The sequence below is a fragment of the Pleurodeles waltl genome, chromosome 9 (assembly GCF_031143425.1).
Source record: "Pleurodeles waltl isolate 20211129_DDA chromosome 9, aPleWal1.hap1.20221129, whole genome shotgun sequence".
Taxonomy (NCBI): Eukaryota; Metazoa; Chordata; class Amphibia; order Caudata; family Salamandridae; genus Pleurodeles; species Pleurodeles waltl.
Window position 1 is genome coordinate 256,091,199 of NC_090448.1, and position 16,877 is coordinate 256,108,075.

Sequence of the window (16,877 nt, forward strand, 5' to 3'; positions counted from 1 at the left end):
ATGTGTAATTTTACCACAACCGTTCATATATGTATGTTAAGAAAGATATGAAGACCCTTTTTAATTAAGCACAGTGCTCTCAAGAATGACCCATAAGTTGCATAAATACTAATTGATCTAAACATTCTTTTTTTAAATGTCTTAATTTATTTGTTGGAAGGTGGTGTATTAGTAGGAGTTAATAGGTACCCACCACTAGTAATAAGGAGACAACCACAAGATAAGGTCAAGGTCAAGGTCTAAATAAATTAATCCCTTGCTCAACCCCTGGTAGCTGGCAAAGAGCTGGCAGGGGTAACGTAGGAGACAGATGTGTAAAGTATTTAAAAACACCAATATTTTAAATAATTAAGACACAACACACAATAAAAACCCAACACCAATTTAAAATAAAATATTAAATATTTTTATGAATAAAATGGCACCAAAAGTACAAAAATCCAATGTAGGAACCCAGAGATATGAATTTCTAAAGTCCAAAATTAAAACTAGTGCTTAGAAGCAAACGTCACTCAAAGGGTTAAAAAAGGATGGACTGGACAGGGACAAGGTAAAGAGTTCCAACTATCCGGGATGTAACACTTTTACACTTACTTTCAGAAGTGTTTCTAGATGCAGGAAAGTGGTCCACAGCACCAGCCAAGGGTTTAAAAGTTCTGGTTTGCCTCTTGGGGCCTGGGACTGCAATTCTTACAATGTACCTGGTCAATCCAAGTACAATCCATGTGAAGCTTGTCTGCTGGAGTTGTCCTTGTTGTTGATGTTGCCGGTTGCCCTTCCAGCACTTTTTTACCTGTTGCTAATCAGGGAGTCCACTCCTTATCCTTTAAGACAGGCAAAGTCCTTTTGTGGTGAAGCCTTGTGAGTGCAACAGGAGCTTTCCTTCTGAGTGCAGACCTCTTTTGTACAGTCCAAGGGTCCGGCAAGACAGTCCTTCTTCTACAGTTGTTTCTTGTGGGTCTCCAATGGTCACCAACACAAATCCAAGGGTCTAGAAACTCTCATATGGTCCTTGGATGTTGGGACTATGTTTCCCAGAATGCACCTGGCCAGGTCCTTTAAAGGCAACTGGAGGCTGTCCAGCTAGATTCTTCTTGATGGAGATGGTGTAGGTGGAGCTCTGTTAACCTGTTACTGTCATGGAGTCCACTCCTACACTGTTGAAGCCAGGCAAAGTCCTTAGGGATGTAGTTCCACAGTGTCTCCACCGTGTGCAGCAGGTGAAGTCTTCCAGGGTGCTGTCCTTTGGGGTGCAGACCAGGGTTCAATTAGACTCTTCCTTATTCTTCTTGTAGTTTCAGGAATGGATCTGATTTGCTGGGCAACTCTCATATATCTATTTAGTGTTCCTGGGCTGGCAAGCAGGGGGCAGCCCTGACCAATGGGGTGCAGGGTGCCAGCTTCTGGGGTGACCACTTCCTGCAAAATGTGGCAAAAATCAATCCCAGAAAGCACTTTTCTTTTAAAATCCAAAATGGAGAAACTTTCTCCTGGAGGTTGAGATCTGGCTACGTCCTCCCACTGGTGTGGTCAAGTTTCTTTAACACTCCCCATCAAGCCCCTCTGCTAATCTAATTACTGGGGCCCTCATCTGGCTGGGGTGGAAGAAAGTGCGGGTTAGCCTGTGTCCTATCCTAACTGTTGTTCCCCCTTTGAAGACCAGCTTGGCTACCCAGCCCACTCTCTTTCTTTTGCTCTGCAACTTGCAGATATCCACGAACCAGATCTCCCACAAGGCATTCTACCCCTGTGGCACTTATGGAGACCTAAAGGGTGACCTATATGTAAAACTAAGGTAGATTGAGACTTTGGAAGTTTCTTTAATTATAAAGTTGAGTTTGCACATAAATGTAATTTAAAAGCAGCCCGCAAAGTAGGCTTTTAAAGTGAAAGCAGGTCATTCAGCAGTGCATACTTAAGAGCATTTGAACTCCTGGGCCTCTAAACCTACATGCCCTACCATATACGACTTACAGGTAGGTTGTGATGCCAATTATAATTATGCCTAATTTGCTTATACCTTTCAAATAGAGTATTGGTCCAGGGTTTGGTTGGCAGAGCCCGAGGCACAGTCAGAGATAGAAACCAACTGTATCAGTCAACAAATGGGGTGGTCAGGGCAAAAAGGATGACTTTCTCACATTAAGGATTTTTATGTAGTGCTACAATTTATCTTTGGTTAACTTCAGAGTACTGATAGGTAACAAGACGAGTATATTATTGCAGTGGAAGTTAGCATCCAATTTGGTGGGGTGAATATTCCAGTCCTATCGTCTTCAGCCACGGCCCAGTTTCTAGAAAACTTCAGTAGATGGCATTTCAAAGAACATCAGTTTTAATAATTATGAAAGTCAACTGGCTAAATTCAGCTTTCAGGTCGGAGTCAACTGATTTCGGATACCCGCATGTCCATTTCCAGAGATCTGACTCCATGCTTCATTTTCTTTAAGGATCCAAAACTAAGACAATGGGCGGACCTTGAGAATAGGTCTCTGATGGGATGTAGGCTGTATTGGTTTCTGAACACATAGAGGACATTTGTATCACTACACTTTGTGACTTGCGCACAAAGTTTCAATATGAATTCTGGAATTTATTGGGAACCATTGGAGAGTTTTAAGAGCAGATTTGATGTGGTCTTGTATTGTGAGACAACAACCATTCTGGCTGCCTATTTCCAAGGTTTTAGAGGCTGGCATTGTGTTTCCTTGGTAGACCAAGGTAGATGATGTCATATTGACTCCGGCCAATATGATTCTGTATTTATGAAGGAGTGGTAGAAGTGAGAGCTGCATATTTACACCCTTTGTCTCACTAATAATGTAGGTGCCTAAGGTGATGTTGGATTCCAAGGTGATGTTGGATTCCAAGTAGATTCCATTGTTCCATGTCATTCATGAGGTCAATAGGTATGTTCCAAGGACAATTGCCAGGAAAATGGTGATGCATCAGGCTTATGAACCTTGATCTCTTGCATCACTGTTTTGGCATCAAACATACAAAGAAGGTGTCCTTCCAGCGAAATGCAAGGTTCAGGTACAAGAGATATTGCTCTGCTTCTCTAGTCCATCAACAAAAGTGAAAGTGGATTTCAGTATTGTTGGCCTACATATGAATGGTCTGCCAATAAAATTCATGGAGCTCTGTTATAAGATTTACATAGATGTTGGAGAGAAAAGCAAGAGTTTGAAGGAGCTTAAGGAACATTGCACGTCATTAGGTGTCTACAGAGTAGTCATTAGCACTAATTTTCTGACCATGTACTTGACAACAAGCACACACAAATTGGTACTACTGCCAGCCATTATATTGGTCAAGGTGATGCTGCTAATCATAGTGTTTGTAGCTCAGCTTCTGTTTGTGCTAGACATCAAAGGTTTGGTTTTTTCGGCTGTGTATGTGGCCAGGACTGAAGATATTGTAATGGAAAGTATGTCACATTAGGAGGTGGTTGCATTAGTTTGCCCACTACATGCAAAAGTCTCTTTGAGCAATGGTGATTGTGATAACATTATTGGTGATTGTCGAGGCACTGCTGTTACTATTTAAAGGTTGGTACTACTTGGGATTGTTGGAGATGCTGCCTTTCTTGAGGTAGTAATGTGGTAATCCCCCTCTGTCTTCTTGTACTAATCATTGATCTTGTACACCATTTGTATTTTCTAGTCTGATTGCCATTTATCCATATTCAAGGTCAATCATCCAAAGCCAAGTGTAATTGTCATGTATAAAGTGTGGGGAACACAGAAAGAAAGGTCAACAAATATAATTTTAATCTTAATAATCCATCCCAACAAGTTCTGTACACCCAATCCAAGCCCAAAACCTCTCCATCGCTCAAACGCCTTAATTATCACAATCAAAGCACTATGTAATGGTCTGTGAATGTGATTGTTAAAATTCCCACACCTTCAATTGAGGCAATAAGTAGGCTTTGAAGGATGTTTATATGGTTGTTACCTGAGTATAGGAATAATATGTTTGTCAACAGGACATTCTGCACATTACATATGCTGCACCTTCTCCCTACACCTTGGCCGGACATTACTGTAGAACCAAAACTGTTTTCACAGTTAGGCTCTGCTTCTGTCAGTGGAATTAATGCTTGTTTTTACCTTGTAGGAGTACTGTGGAATTAAAGTTTTCTACCTACCCCAGGTTGAGAATGTTGTGATTCAATGTAACAAGTTTGTCCATGATGCTGAAGATGGGAAAAAATAAAAATAAATATTAATTTGAAACATTAATAAGTTGGAAGAGGCAAACGTAATAACATGAGCATAATGAGGATACTATAGTAATTGCCTTGATTTACTTTTCTGTGGGTAACATTGTATTTATAAGTTGTGAGTTTAAGATGATTATGTTGCAATGAGTTCAATGTCAAATGGAATCACAAAGAGCAGACACATAGTATGAGTGTTCAAAAATAGAGCTTGATTTGAGTAACTATTTCGTCATTGTCAAGAGGAACATAAGCAAATCATTTGTTATGCATTGTGGAATAAAATGAATAAACATATTTATTTTCTAAAGAGGGTAAGATAGCAATGATGTAATTTGCACAGAAACTATGTAATTTGATACAAGTAACTTCCGAATTGGGCAACATAATTGCCACAGGATGTCTTTCGTCCTTAATGGACTTTAGAGCCACACCAGGAAGGACAGGCAGTGGCAGACTCATACCAACTGGATGCTCTGTAGTAAATTATATTGTGTAGAATGTGGGAGAGATTCTTATTGGGTGCACCATTGCCAATTACAGTGGCTGAAATAGACTCCAGTTTAAGCCAATTTGATGTCAGCTAATGACCAATCAAAAATGACACCTGTATTGTAGCCAAACACATTGGATAGAGGACAACAATTTACATTACCTGATGTCTGAGTTGCTTTGCATACTCGTATTTCTGGCCATGAAGGCTAAAGACAACTGTGGGGTGCCTTCTGAAAGTAGGAACAGGGTTCTGATGATACAGAAATCAAGAGTGGAACTAACTTTGTTTTATCCGACTGGCAAAACTCTGAGAAGGATGGATTCTGCACCCTTTCACATTCTGGAAAATCATTTGCCCATCCCTATTCCTGACTTAATTTATGGATATACTGCTGGAAAAACATTTGCATTTTTTAAACTCAAGCACTCTGTTTTGATTGTATTCACAGTTATCTGCTTCATGAACTTTAACAACTGGCAATTTCCAAACAATAAACATAGAAATGAAGCATATGTTCTTAAAGTTAAATGGAAAGTCTACACTTTCAAGCTACAGTAGTAAATCATTTGTTTGCACTACATTATTACATTTGTGTAGCTCGGTATAACTAGAGGGAGTGCACTGAGATTACTATTTCTCGTACAGGTATTTCACAAGATAGTGGCTTTGGATAAAAACTACAATACCATATGCTTCCTTGTTTCCTTAGTTTTTAATTAAACCAATATTTTATGTTGGTAGTTCTTTTTTTGTCCTTGGCTGCATCTGACCACAGTTGCCTACCCCAGTATGTAATATCTCATTAGTCAATGTTTAGATTCATTTTCTTCTGTGGTGTATCTTATTATGGCAGACTAAAATAGGACAGTCACAGAGACAAACAAGGAGTGTAAGGGCACTGAAAGCCAGAATGTATATTATTTGTAGAACAATGCAATGTAGCTGTATTTTACTAACACAAGAGTGTCCGTTACCATTCAGATATGAAATCAAATAAAAAAAATAATTTTCTACTAGCCTGTCAGATAGGCAAAATAGTTCTTGCTAAGTGCAGATAATTGCTTCAATAGGTTTCAACAAAGAAGAAGAATCAACTTGGTCCAGTTGAACCAGTAGGCAGAGCTTCACAGAAATTTTATAAAGTGGTGATTTCACCAGTTTGCAACCACTACATCCATTAGCAGGGCTATACTTGTGGTGTCATTGTGTCTGTGATTACTGAACATTTGGTTGGATGGATGAATGAATGAATGAATGAGTGAATGAATGAATCAACTGAGATTTCTGAAGCGCAACAGCTACCAAAAGTTGTCAAGTGTCTGTGCACTAATGCTCAACAGTGACAAAGGACCACAGTAGAAAAAGGAATTCCTATGAGAAAAAGGCAAGTCTTTAGCAGGGACAGAAAATAGGCCTGGCTACCAAAATAAAAGTGGCCCTATTCATGAATCAAGTAGCTAACAAAGGGTCCCACATTTGTAAATCAGGGCAGTTTTGAACTTGTAACGACATGCTGTATAAGTGTTTTGGAAGATAGCAGAGAGGCTGCATTGATGTGCTAACTGCAGGCAATATTTTGGGCAATGTTAGGGAAAACAACAGTAAAAACTGTCGTACCAGAGGATGAAACAGGCCTGCAAACATCAAAAGACTGGCCCACATTCTGACCTGTCATATCAGCCCACCAGGCACTGCCTGATTGTCTTTTAGGCCAATCCAATACTAGTCTTCAGCAGTTTCCCAAAAGTGAAATGGTTATTTTGTTCGAGAGGAAGAGGGATGGGGAAAGATTGTTTGCTTTTCTGTGAGTGGCATCTATAGAGCTGGAGGGCTGGCTCGATGAAAGGGGTCCAATTGGTGCTATTAGTATATGATTTAAAGTTTTCTGAGAGAATGTAAATCAAAATGTCCATCAGTCTTTCAGCTTCAGATGACAATTCTTCTATTTGATTGTCCAAATTCTGATACCATTCCACTTGCTGATAGTAATGTTTCAATCATATTCAGAGGTATTGGGTAAGATATAAGCCATCTGGAATGGCATCGGAATTTGGACAATCAAATATAGGAATGAGATGATAAGATGAACTTTTTGATTTATAATTTCTCAGGAAACTTTAAATTATGTACTATTACAAAAAACACAGTTGAAGGTAACCAGTTTCTGGGAGTAGCGCTGGGCATTTTTTTCTTTTTCTAGTTCAAATTATCCAATTTCTGTTATGCCTAATAGTTATCAAGTAAGAGTTTCAAGGTAGCTAATTGACTAGAAAGAGAAACACATCAGTGATTGTCAGGAATGACACCAGCCGATGCTGACCGTTTATGTGAAGAGAGATGCAGTAGTTGCTGAAATGGCATAAAAAAATTATGGGAAACCAAAATACGCCTTTTCACCAAGGCCTAGAAAACACAATAAAAAGAGCAAAACGAATGAGTAGTATTTGTCCTGTCAACAATTCTGTCAAAATACCCCTTGAAGCAGAACCCATCCCCTCACATCCACTAAGTGTTTTATTATTTCACTTTCTTTGTGTCTCAGGCAAAACAATAAAGCAATTCAGGTGTATAATATTTTTGACTGAACCTTACTAATCAAAGACTTTACACTTGACTTCTCAGTTTAATCATAAAATGATGTTTGTTTGGATTGATAACATTTCCCATGACCCCCCTGGACATAATCCCAAAACTAAACATGAATCTATTAATTCAATCTGTACAAAATTCATTTCTCATAAATGTGCAATGAGATGCTGTAACTCCTATTGCAAGCGGCCTGGTGTTTGGGCCTATTTTACTCAATAAAATCCTATTTTGCCAAGAAGGAGTTTAACAAGTCTGATGAATAACTCCCAATTAAGAGTTTGTCCCCAGTAATGTGAACTTATGTTTAGGTTTTAGCACTTAACACACCATAATTTGCATGCCCCGCTAATTATTGGGCATTTTTTCCATGGTAAATTTCTGTTGTTTTGACCTGCCGTAATTTTTGGGGCAGAAAATGTGGGAGTGCGATGTTAGCTGAGAAACATCTAATTGTGATATGCATGATAACAGTAGTTACTGCACATACTGCATTTAACCAGACCATTCATAATGAGAACCATTGTGTCTGATGACTAAAATAGTGCCTTAACCAGACCTAGTGCCTGATTTCGATATTGGCAGATGAGTTACTCTGTCACAACAGTGAGGGATATTTCATCACCCGAAATCTAAATCCCATAGGATGTAACAGGATTTAGATTTTGGCAGACAGGATATAGACAGTACATTTAAACAAGAACGATAAAATACATAAAAAATCCATAGATTGGTAAAATTATGTAAAGTGCACAATAGTTCTTGTTGTAAATGACAAATTGCAAATTGTGAAAATCCAATATAAAATACATAAGACAAAAGACACATAACAGATAAGACTAAGCATTTCACAAATGTGCAAACTGCAAGATACTGTATTCCAATATTAAGTGCAGGATTACAAAATAACAGAAAATCAGTCAAAGCAAACAAATCTTAAATACATCTTATATGCAAGAGCACTAAAGAGATTTCACCACTGAAATCAAGATTTTCTACATAGGAAACACAAGTGAGTTAAAAGGCCAATGCAGGCCCAATTAAAAAAAAAAATGTAAAATACATTCAGGAAGCATGTAACTAATGTAACATTTTTCATGCAAGGCATCTCAGTGGGAGGGCCGAGCAAACAGAGTTTAGCATCAGCAGCCAAAGTTATATTATGTTTGTGAAAAAAGAGTTCCAGGAAACTATGTCGTACAAAAGACAAATTTGGGCAACAAAAATAACATGATTCAAATTCCGGACATGGGAAAGGCAAAGCACACAATATGTCTCCTCCCACAGGATACCCTCCCAGGCTCCTGTAATATCACATAGTGGTAGTAGAGTCAGCATTACTAACAAGATGACTTTACGTACCTGATGCAGAAGATTCCATATGAGATACGGTTGGGGTTGTTTATAGATGCTGCTACCAATTATTGTTTCATTTCTCTCAGACTGACTGCAAAGAGAGCTATTTCTACTCCTACTCATTGTGAACAATACACTCTTTATCAAATGTTTTAACACAGGTTTCAAAAGAGGGAAAACTACAGCTTGTGTAAGATGAAACATTTCCATGCCTTTCATAAAGGTACAATAAAAAGCAATTTTCCCTCTCATAATTTGATGTCAAACTTCAGCGATGGAGCCAGTTTCACAAGCAAATATACTGTTCCCTCACCTCAAAGCTGCTGCCAATGTGAGTACAAAAGCTGAAGGTAACCCAAATTCCAACCGAACAGCTGAGGGGGACATGGGATTCAAATTACAAATTTGGAGCTAAATACATCCCATAGTCTTTTCAAAGAAAGCCCAGCAATGAGCATCCATCATTTCACAAGTGTAACTCAAAGTGGGGGGAACGTTTACCTTGCACACTCATAAAACACGTGAAAAGTGCCTCTGCCAACAACATTTATACAATCTTTGTATGGCAGAGCCGGTACTTTTCCTTCTGCAGTTATTTATATGATCAACACTACAACAATTACTAGTAACATTTCTACCAAGATAAGTGTGAAACTGCATCATAACTTTGCTCTTGGGAATATTTATCTTTAAAAAAATGCTCCTTAGCATATTTTTCTTAACCATTATGCTGTCTTTGAAGAACTACTAGTGATAAGTCCAACAAAAAAAATCATCCGCGTAAAGGAGCCAGCCAACGTGCATCAGCCCAAAATTAAGTGGGTCTCCTTTCACAAAATCAACAGCGCTAGGCAGATCATGAGTATAAAGGGAGAAGAACAGTGGTGCTAACAAGCACCGCTGCTTTAAGCCATAATGTGTACTCTCCTGGATAGCCCCTGATTAGCCCTATCAGAATGTGGGTCCAAGTGGAAGAGTGCAATGTAATGTCACCCAGTCTACCCTATTGAATGCTGTGGAGAAATCAATCAAGGCAGAATACAGTGTCATGCACCTACTCTTGGGGTGCTTTTCTATCAGTGTCTGAATGGCAGTCATATTATCAAGGGTCCCACAATTCTTTTGAAAGCCCGCCTATCCAGCTAGAATAAAGCTATTCCCAAATTGACAATCTTGGAGATGAAAAAGTAGACTTTTAGCAAATAATTTACCAGTTGCATCCAAAAGAGCTATTTGTCTCTAAATGGCCGGAAAGGACTTCAAAACTTTTTTTATATAAAGGTACAATGATATTTCCTTTCCAGGAGGATGGAATATCTCCCTATAGATAGCAATGCTGAAATAGGAGACATAGAAAAATAGACCATGGAGCCAACTCTTTTTTTAAGAGTGATTGAAATTTTGTCAGGGCCCATAGCTCCTGAAGTTCGAGCACTTTTGATGTATTCTTCAATCTCCATTCAGGTGGGTTGGCCGAATAACTCCATAATCTCTGCCTTAATACTAAAAACAGGTTGATTGCAGTTACTTGAATTGCTTGCATATAAATCTCAAATATACAATGCCCAGGCATCTTCTGAAATTGAGATAGCTTGATTCAGGACTCTAGAGTCACAGTATCTAGCAATTAAAGCCAATATTTCCTGGAGTTACATGAGACAGCTGCTTCCCTCAAACTAATCCACTTATTGTTTTCCTCCTTCATACGTTCTGCTGCCTTTAGTCTCATTCTTACCCGCTTAAGGCGACTACACTCTCTTTATCTAAAGGGTTCAGAAAGCTTAAATTGTTCCCTCACAAGGCAATTTATTTGTTGCTTTACCTTTTTAACATCCCGAGCAAACTTCAGATTAGGCTTAAAATGATTAACACTTTCTTTACCCCCTAGAGTTTGAATGAGAGCCATCTGTTATTCGAGCCAGGAGATTGGATCATAGGAATAGAGGACAGGTGGCCACAAACAGGCGGAGTCCAGATTCTGATCCAGACGCTTCATTCTAGCATGAGACCAAAAAGTATGGCTGTTAGTTTTATTATATTCTGTTAAAATTTGCGTTAGGTTCCAGTCATCAAGGACCATGAAATTTAATTCAATAACTGCAGTGAGGCTACTATGATTACTCAACTCAGTCCGCAAAATCCTCAGTTCAGTACAAGTATTAAAGAATTGATGAGACACCACCATATAATCAATTAACAACTGTCCTCAAGGACAATAAAATGTGTAAGAAGCTGGAGAATGTTCATGACACGGACCATTCAAAAACACTAATTCATTAGATCTCAGACTTTCTGAAAAACAAATCCCCCTATTGACTCTAATTTTGGGGGGCAAGACCGCATCAGGAATACCGGAGGCCTTACCCATTTCAGAATCTCTAAAAGTTGTGCCTATCAAGTTGGATACCTTGCATTAAAATCATCAACAAATATTATCAAAGAACATTGTTCCATACTACTTATGTTATGCACAAAGGAAAGCAGAGAGTTGACTAGCAAGTCTTTTGCTTTACCAGGGGGAATATAAACATTTGAAGGCAAAAAAGGATGACAACGTCCTGTTACTAGCTGACAGCTTTAACCAAAGGCATAGATGATTGGGGGGCACAAACACCTTTGGATTCCAAACGAAATTGTTTTGAAGCAAAATGCAATCACCCCGCTGGCATGTCCTTTAGCAGAAGGAGTTGCTCCAAAGGAGGAAACCAAGTAATTGTCAACTGGAAAATCAGTACAACCTCAGATTTCCTGCAAACATATAATTGACGGCATTAGGTGCACTATAAAATTAAACTTAACATTGGATTGCCCTAGGCCGGCCATATTCTAGGAGACTAATTTTCCACAAAGACTACCTCCGTAATACCAGGAGCTTAGCATTGATTCTGGCCCTATTCAATGAGCCTGCTACCCAATTCCAAAAGGAAGACTCATCTTCCCCACAAGGGGTCCAACCTCTTGCAGTCTCCTTTTACATAATACTTAATACTCTCCTACCTGTGTCCTTTCCTTCAGATATGGTTATATCTTTCAGGCTAACAGATCCCATAGTATGTATATCCTGAACGATATTCTCAGAATTCTGCAAGGAGTGATCATATTTTAACTCTTTTCGCAGTCCAACACAGATGACAGTTATACTTTTTAAGATGAACAGATTTGTCATTTTCAGTGTGATTGAATGATTTAAAGGTATATTTTTTAGATCATTTTTGAAATGGGAAAAAAGGATATACCAAGGGACTTCATCAAACCTTTGACTTACTTATAGAAGGACAAGAGATTCACATCTACAGAAAATATCTTGTACATTTGTAAAGTGGATCTTTACCATTTGTAGTTGATTAGTAGATGTTCATTGTTATCCAAATCAATTGTAGAAATGTTAATAAACTCAAAAGGATGAAATGCTCTGTGGGCCTACAGGATTCAAAGCTGTGACCTTGAGGTCAATCAGAGAACCCTGGAAATGATGCATTAGCCTAATGAGTAAACAGACACTGTGTGCATAATCTGGTAAGAGACAGACACAGTCCCATCTCTTGAATATTAAATAGTGAATAAGCAATGGATCATTCCTCTGTGATGCTGGGCCTCATCAATGAGTCATTTCCTTAGTGAATGAGGGAGTTTGTGAAATCAGGTAAGATTCTGTGCAAATTAAATCAGCAACAGTCACTCCTCATGAAATGCTCAATTTTAACAGTGTAAGCTGATCAGAAAATCAGTGAGTTTAGTGCTCAATTCCGAATTCAATAAGTGTCACGCATAACACAAGTTTGAATCGCTGTAGGGTGAACTGATGCTCATGCTTCTGAAGTCTATAAATTAAATTGTGTATTAGTGAAACCTATTTCAGAGAACTTGAAAAGGGAAACTATGTAATTAACTTCAGACGTAATAGGGACTTTTTTCATTTTTTAAGAAGAACATGTCATAATAGGCTCTCTTCTATCTCCCAGCAGTATTAAGTGGAAGATAAAGGGCCCTAATTTGCCAGAAGTTAATTTGGAGTTCATGGGAATACTGAAAGGGACTATTACAGATCACATGGCAGCTCACAAATTAGAGTACTAAAAACAAGCCTTTGTATCCAAATAGTTTCCTTGCAAGTGTATAAGACTTTACAATCAAAGACCTTTGATTTCCTACAGCAACAATTTAACTAAATCCAAGAACTTGGGAGTGATTATGTTTATATCAAAGTCTGGGAAGAAGACTGAACATTGTGGTAATTACCACTAATTCTCAGTTTTTAATGTTGATTTTATAATTTTTTCAAAATTATTAGTGGTGAAGCTGAATACAGCTTTCCCACACTCATTCAGGCAGAACAGAAGACTTTTACAGCAGGTCAACTTGTGTGTGATCTCTCTCGGGATCCAAGAAGAGCTACATAAGTTAGTACAATTGATACGCTGTCTTTGGCAGTGATGACAATATATGGTACTACAGCATTTGATCACCTTGATTTGATGTAGCTCTGATAGGTCTAAACATTTCAAATTAGATCACAGATTCACTGCGATAATTCAGGTGCTTTATTCAACTTCTACAACAGCAAGAGACAAACATGGCTTTCCTATTTTTTTCTAACTTATTTGAATTAGACACAAAATCTCAGGCAGGGAGTAGTCAGATTGCTGAAATATTTATTCCTTCATCAGTAGTTGGAAGCAGGAAGGCCATTCTGTTTGCAGACAATATTATTCTGTAAAGATCTGGACCTTCAGTTTAATTAGTGGAAGTTGTGTTGATTACATTTGGCTCCTTTTTGGGATATAGGGTCAGTAATGATACACTAGGGGTGCTATGTAGGAGGTTATTGTGTCATTCCAATGTTTTGAAACAAGTCATAAAATGTCATTTTTCACCCTGCATTTTACTGTTTATATGTAGGCTCAATATTATGAAGATGACAGTGTTGCTCCCAACCACCTTCTTATTTCATAAAATACCCTTTTGATAAATGAGTGTTACAAAGGATCTAACACGTATTGACTAGTTGGATCTGGATCTGTAAATCTGCAAAATTATATGAATTTTCTGGGTACCGCAGAATGAGAAATACTGTGTGGTTTTCCCACCCAAGAATTCTTATACTGACCAGTATTGTCATCAGAAAAACATGAAGAGATTTAAAATAACAAAAAAAAACAATTCCCAGTACCACACCTCCTGCCCGTGCAAAAGTTAGCCTACTACTAGTATCCTTGCTATGTCTGAGCAGCCAGATCACACAAAACTTATTTTTGGCAACCATTTTATCAATTTACAGTGCACTACAATTCACTGAAACAAAGTTCAACCATGTGATATGATGTGCCAACTACAAACCATGGCCTCTGAGCAACTCAGAGAGTACTAATTTAGCAAGCCAGAATTGCTGGTTCTGGCAGCAATATTGCCATAGAAGAAGCCAGGCTAATGGGTCATTTCTTACCTGAGACCAGTGCCAACACAAATAATTTTTGATTACTGCAGTTTTGTTACCCATCCATCTCTCACTCACCCCCACATCCTAGGCAGTTGAAGAAATGGTTTCAGTACCTATACGTTGAATATGGGAATTACTTGCCAAACATCAAGGATCCTTGCAACTTGAGGAGTGTAAGTGCCAGAGCTAAAGTTGATCCCTTGGCAGGAACTGTCCAAATCAGTAACAGTCTCATTAGCATTGATGGAACAGAAGATGGGGTTGGAGCAGGAAGAGATGAGAATCCAGATGATTTGCAGACACTATAATACTATATATATATGTCACAATTAGATGCAGATGGCATGTTCCATATGCCGAGATAGTGAAAGGTATGAAGGAGAGGCTGTGAGTAAACTATATGTCCTCTTACAAGATGTCCTCTAAGGTAGGAAAGGCCCATAAATGAAAGAAAAAGACAAATATGGGTATGCAATATCAAGGTCCAAACCAATTGAATGTCACTTATACATAGCCAAATGAGCAGACCTGACTCAGGAAATTACTACACAGTTGCTACATGTTCTAATATCGGATTTGTAGGTCAATAAGCAAGCAAATAATGTTATCATTCCAGGTGACATGCACAGAAGGACTCAGTCCAAACCTTTATGAGCTATACATCACCCCCAACATCTGCAAAACAAGCAATGTACAAGACATCCTAACAACTCAGTGCAACCAATGTGTCAAAATCACAGACACTGGCTAGAACTATCACAGCTGGCAGCACTGCTACTGTTATCTACAGCCATGCAGCAAGTGTCACTTAATCTGAAACTCCACCCCGATTGCCTAAGTCACACCCAGCCAGGCTGCCCAAGCTCATTAAGGGGCATCAACAACTGTCACTGAAAATGGCACTACATTTGCTGTGGCTGTATCAATTCCACAAAGTGTCAGAGATGTGCCTGTGCAGGAAAGAGAAGAAGAGAAAGAGGGAAAAGAGGGAAAAGAGCATGTGCCATTGCCAGGTCATAGGTGAGAGACAGATTTGAGCCCACTTGGAAAAGAGACATAGCTGGTGGTAGCTGAGATATGTCTAGCAATGCCCACCACCACTAGCACTGTGGCTCAAATATGGGACCAAATATCTTGAAGGAATATAGGTGGTCATGTGGCAACTGAATAGATGCCCACAAGATGATGAGTAATCATATACAGTCCTTGTGAGGCAACATCAATCAGCAGGTGGGAGAGAAGCAAAAGGAGCACGGATTTGCACACCATTGCACACAATTACATGCCAAGATAAATTCTGTACAAAGAAAACATGATCCATCTTGCAGGTCAACTAAAATGACCACTCACTATTTGATGCACGCTGTGCATGATTTTACAAGCCTGGTTAGAGATGCTCAAATGGCGAGGTCATGGTCATTTGGGGCACACACTGGTGCCCTACAACTAGGACAGTTCTAGCACCTGCCTCACACACAGGTGCATGTTCCAGACAGCAGTTCGAGAAGCTGTTCCCCATCACCTTACATATGTTCTACAGTTTCACAAAAGTTGTCTCCCATGAGGCTGCATGCATTCTTGACGTGCAAACCCCAGTCATCATCCTTGCAAAAAAGCATGCAGCTTAAGGCTGAGGAAATAAATGTGCTAAACAAATGGGGGAGAAGGAGGGTTAAAGGAGAGGGTCTATCCTCCTTGAAGCTTCAGTAAACGTATTTAGAGACACAACCCAGAGGGGGAAAACTTCCACAGAAAAAAAGTTTTTGTTGGAAAAACCCTCACCCACCAGGGTTACCCCTTGGTGTCATGCTTCATCATTGAGTTTCTTCTTGTTCTGCTGCAGAACGAGGTGTGCTGCGACCATCGGAACAAGTGGGAGCACTATTGGTATCAGTGATGCAGATGCTAGAAAAGGATAGGAGTGGTGGGGTCTTGGTAAATTAAAAATAACCCCCCTCTGGATGATATTACTAGTTTAACATGTCTCACAGGGGTGGTATGATTAAAAAGGGGTGTCAGGAGGGTGGGTATATGATGTACCTGTCCTCCTTAGTGGTCTACATGTTTCGGAGTTTACCCCTAAACTCTTCTTCAGGACCAAAGTGATCTCCCTAGTATCACTTCTCATGCGTCTTACACTAGTAGAAGTATTTTTACTATTTACTGTGGTACGGTGATATATACCAATTAAATTAAATTAAATAAATACTACCCATCAGTGTCAATACTCTGCTGGGCAAATTTTCAGTGTTTATGCTAATTGCATCATAGGTCCTCCAGGAGGGGGGTGTGCTTATAGTCACCAGTGGTTTTATTTCAGGCCATGGCGAGGTGAGTAGGTTTTTAGGCGGGAGTGTCGCTTTGAGGAACATGTGACTATAAGCACAGGCAAAGAAAGGAATGGTTGAATTAATCTCAGTCACTGGAAATCATTTGGGTCACATTCCAGACCGTCACTTTTTACCCACTGTACCATTCTAGACAGAGACCTGCCTTCTGCAAATCAGCCTTTGTCCTGCCTCAATAGGAACAGTCCAGATAGAACTGTCAAGTTTGGTCCCCTTTAGATGTGAACACAAGCAACAGTGACCAGTTTTGAGTTACTTAGATCTCATCAGTGACGTATAGCTTGCAGGGGTAAGGGGCAGGAGAGAATGCCCTGAACTCTCGCAGTGAAAGCAGATAAAATCTGGCTCCAAGAATATGGAAATTATAAATGCCAGCAAATCTGAAACTAACTCTCCTAGTGTCTTGAGCCCACCAGAAGGAGCACAATA

The 16,877-nt window shown here is 39.2% G+C and overlaps 1 protein-coding gene across 3 annotated transcripts in view; it reads right to left on the reverse strand.

Moving 5' to 3' along the window:
* The window catches only part of SLC6A1 (solute carrier family 6 member 1), a 528,744-nt gene that overhangs the window by 499,150 nt on the left and 12,717 nt on the right, over positions 1 to 16,877 (reverse strand). The window contains exon 2 of one of the 3 annotated variants that reach the window (XM_069206663.1): positions 4,154 to 4,201. The exons of the other annotated variants lie outside the window; for them this stretch is intronic. The gene's annotated coding sequence lies outside the window, so the exon portion shown is untranslated. The remainder of the gene's footprint in view (positions 1 to 4,153; positions 4,202 to 16,877) is intronic. 3 annotated transcript variants of the gene reach the window in all.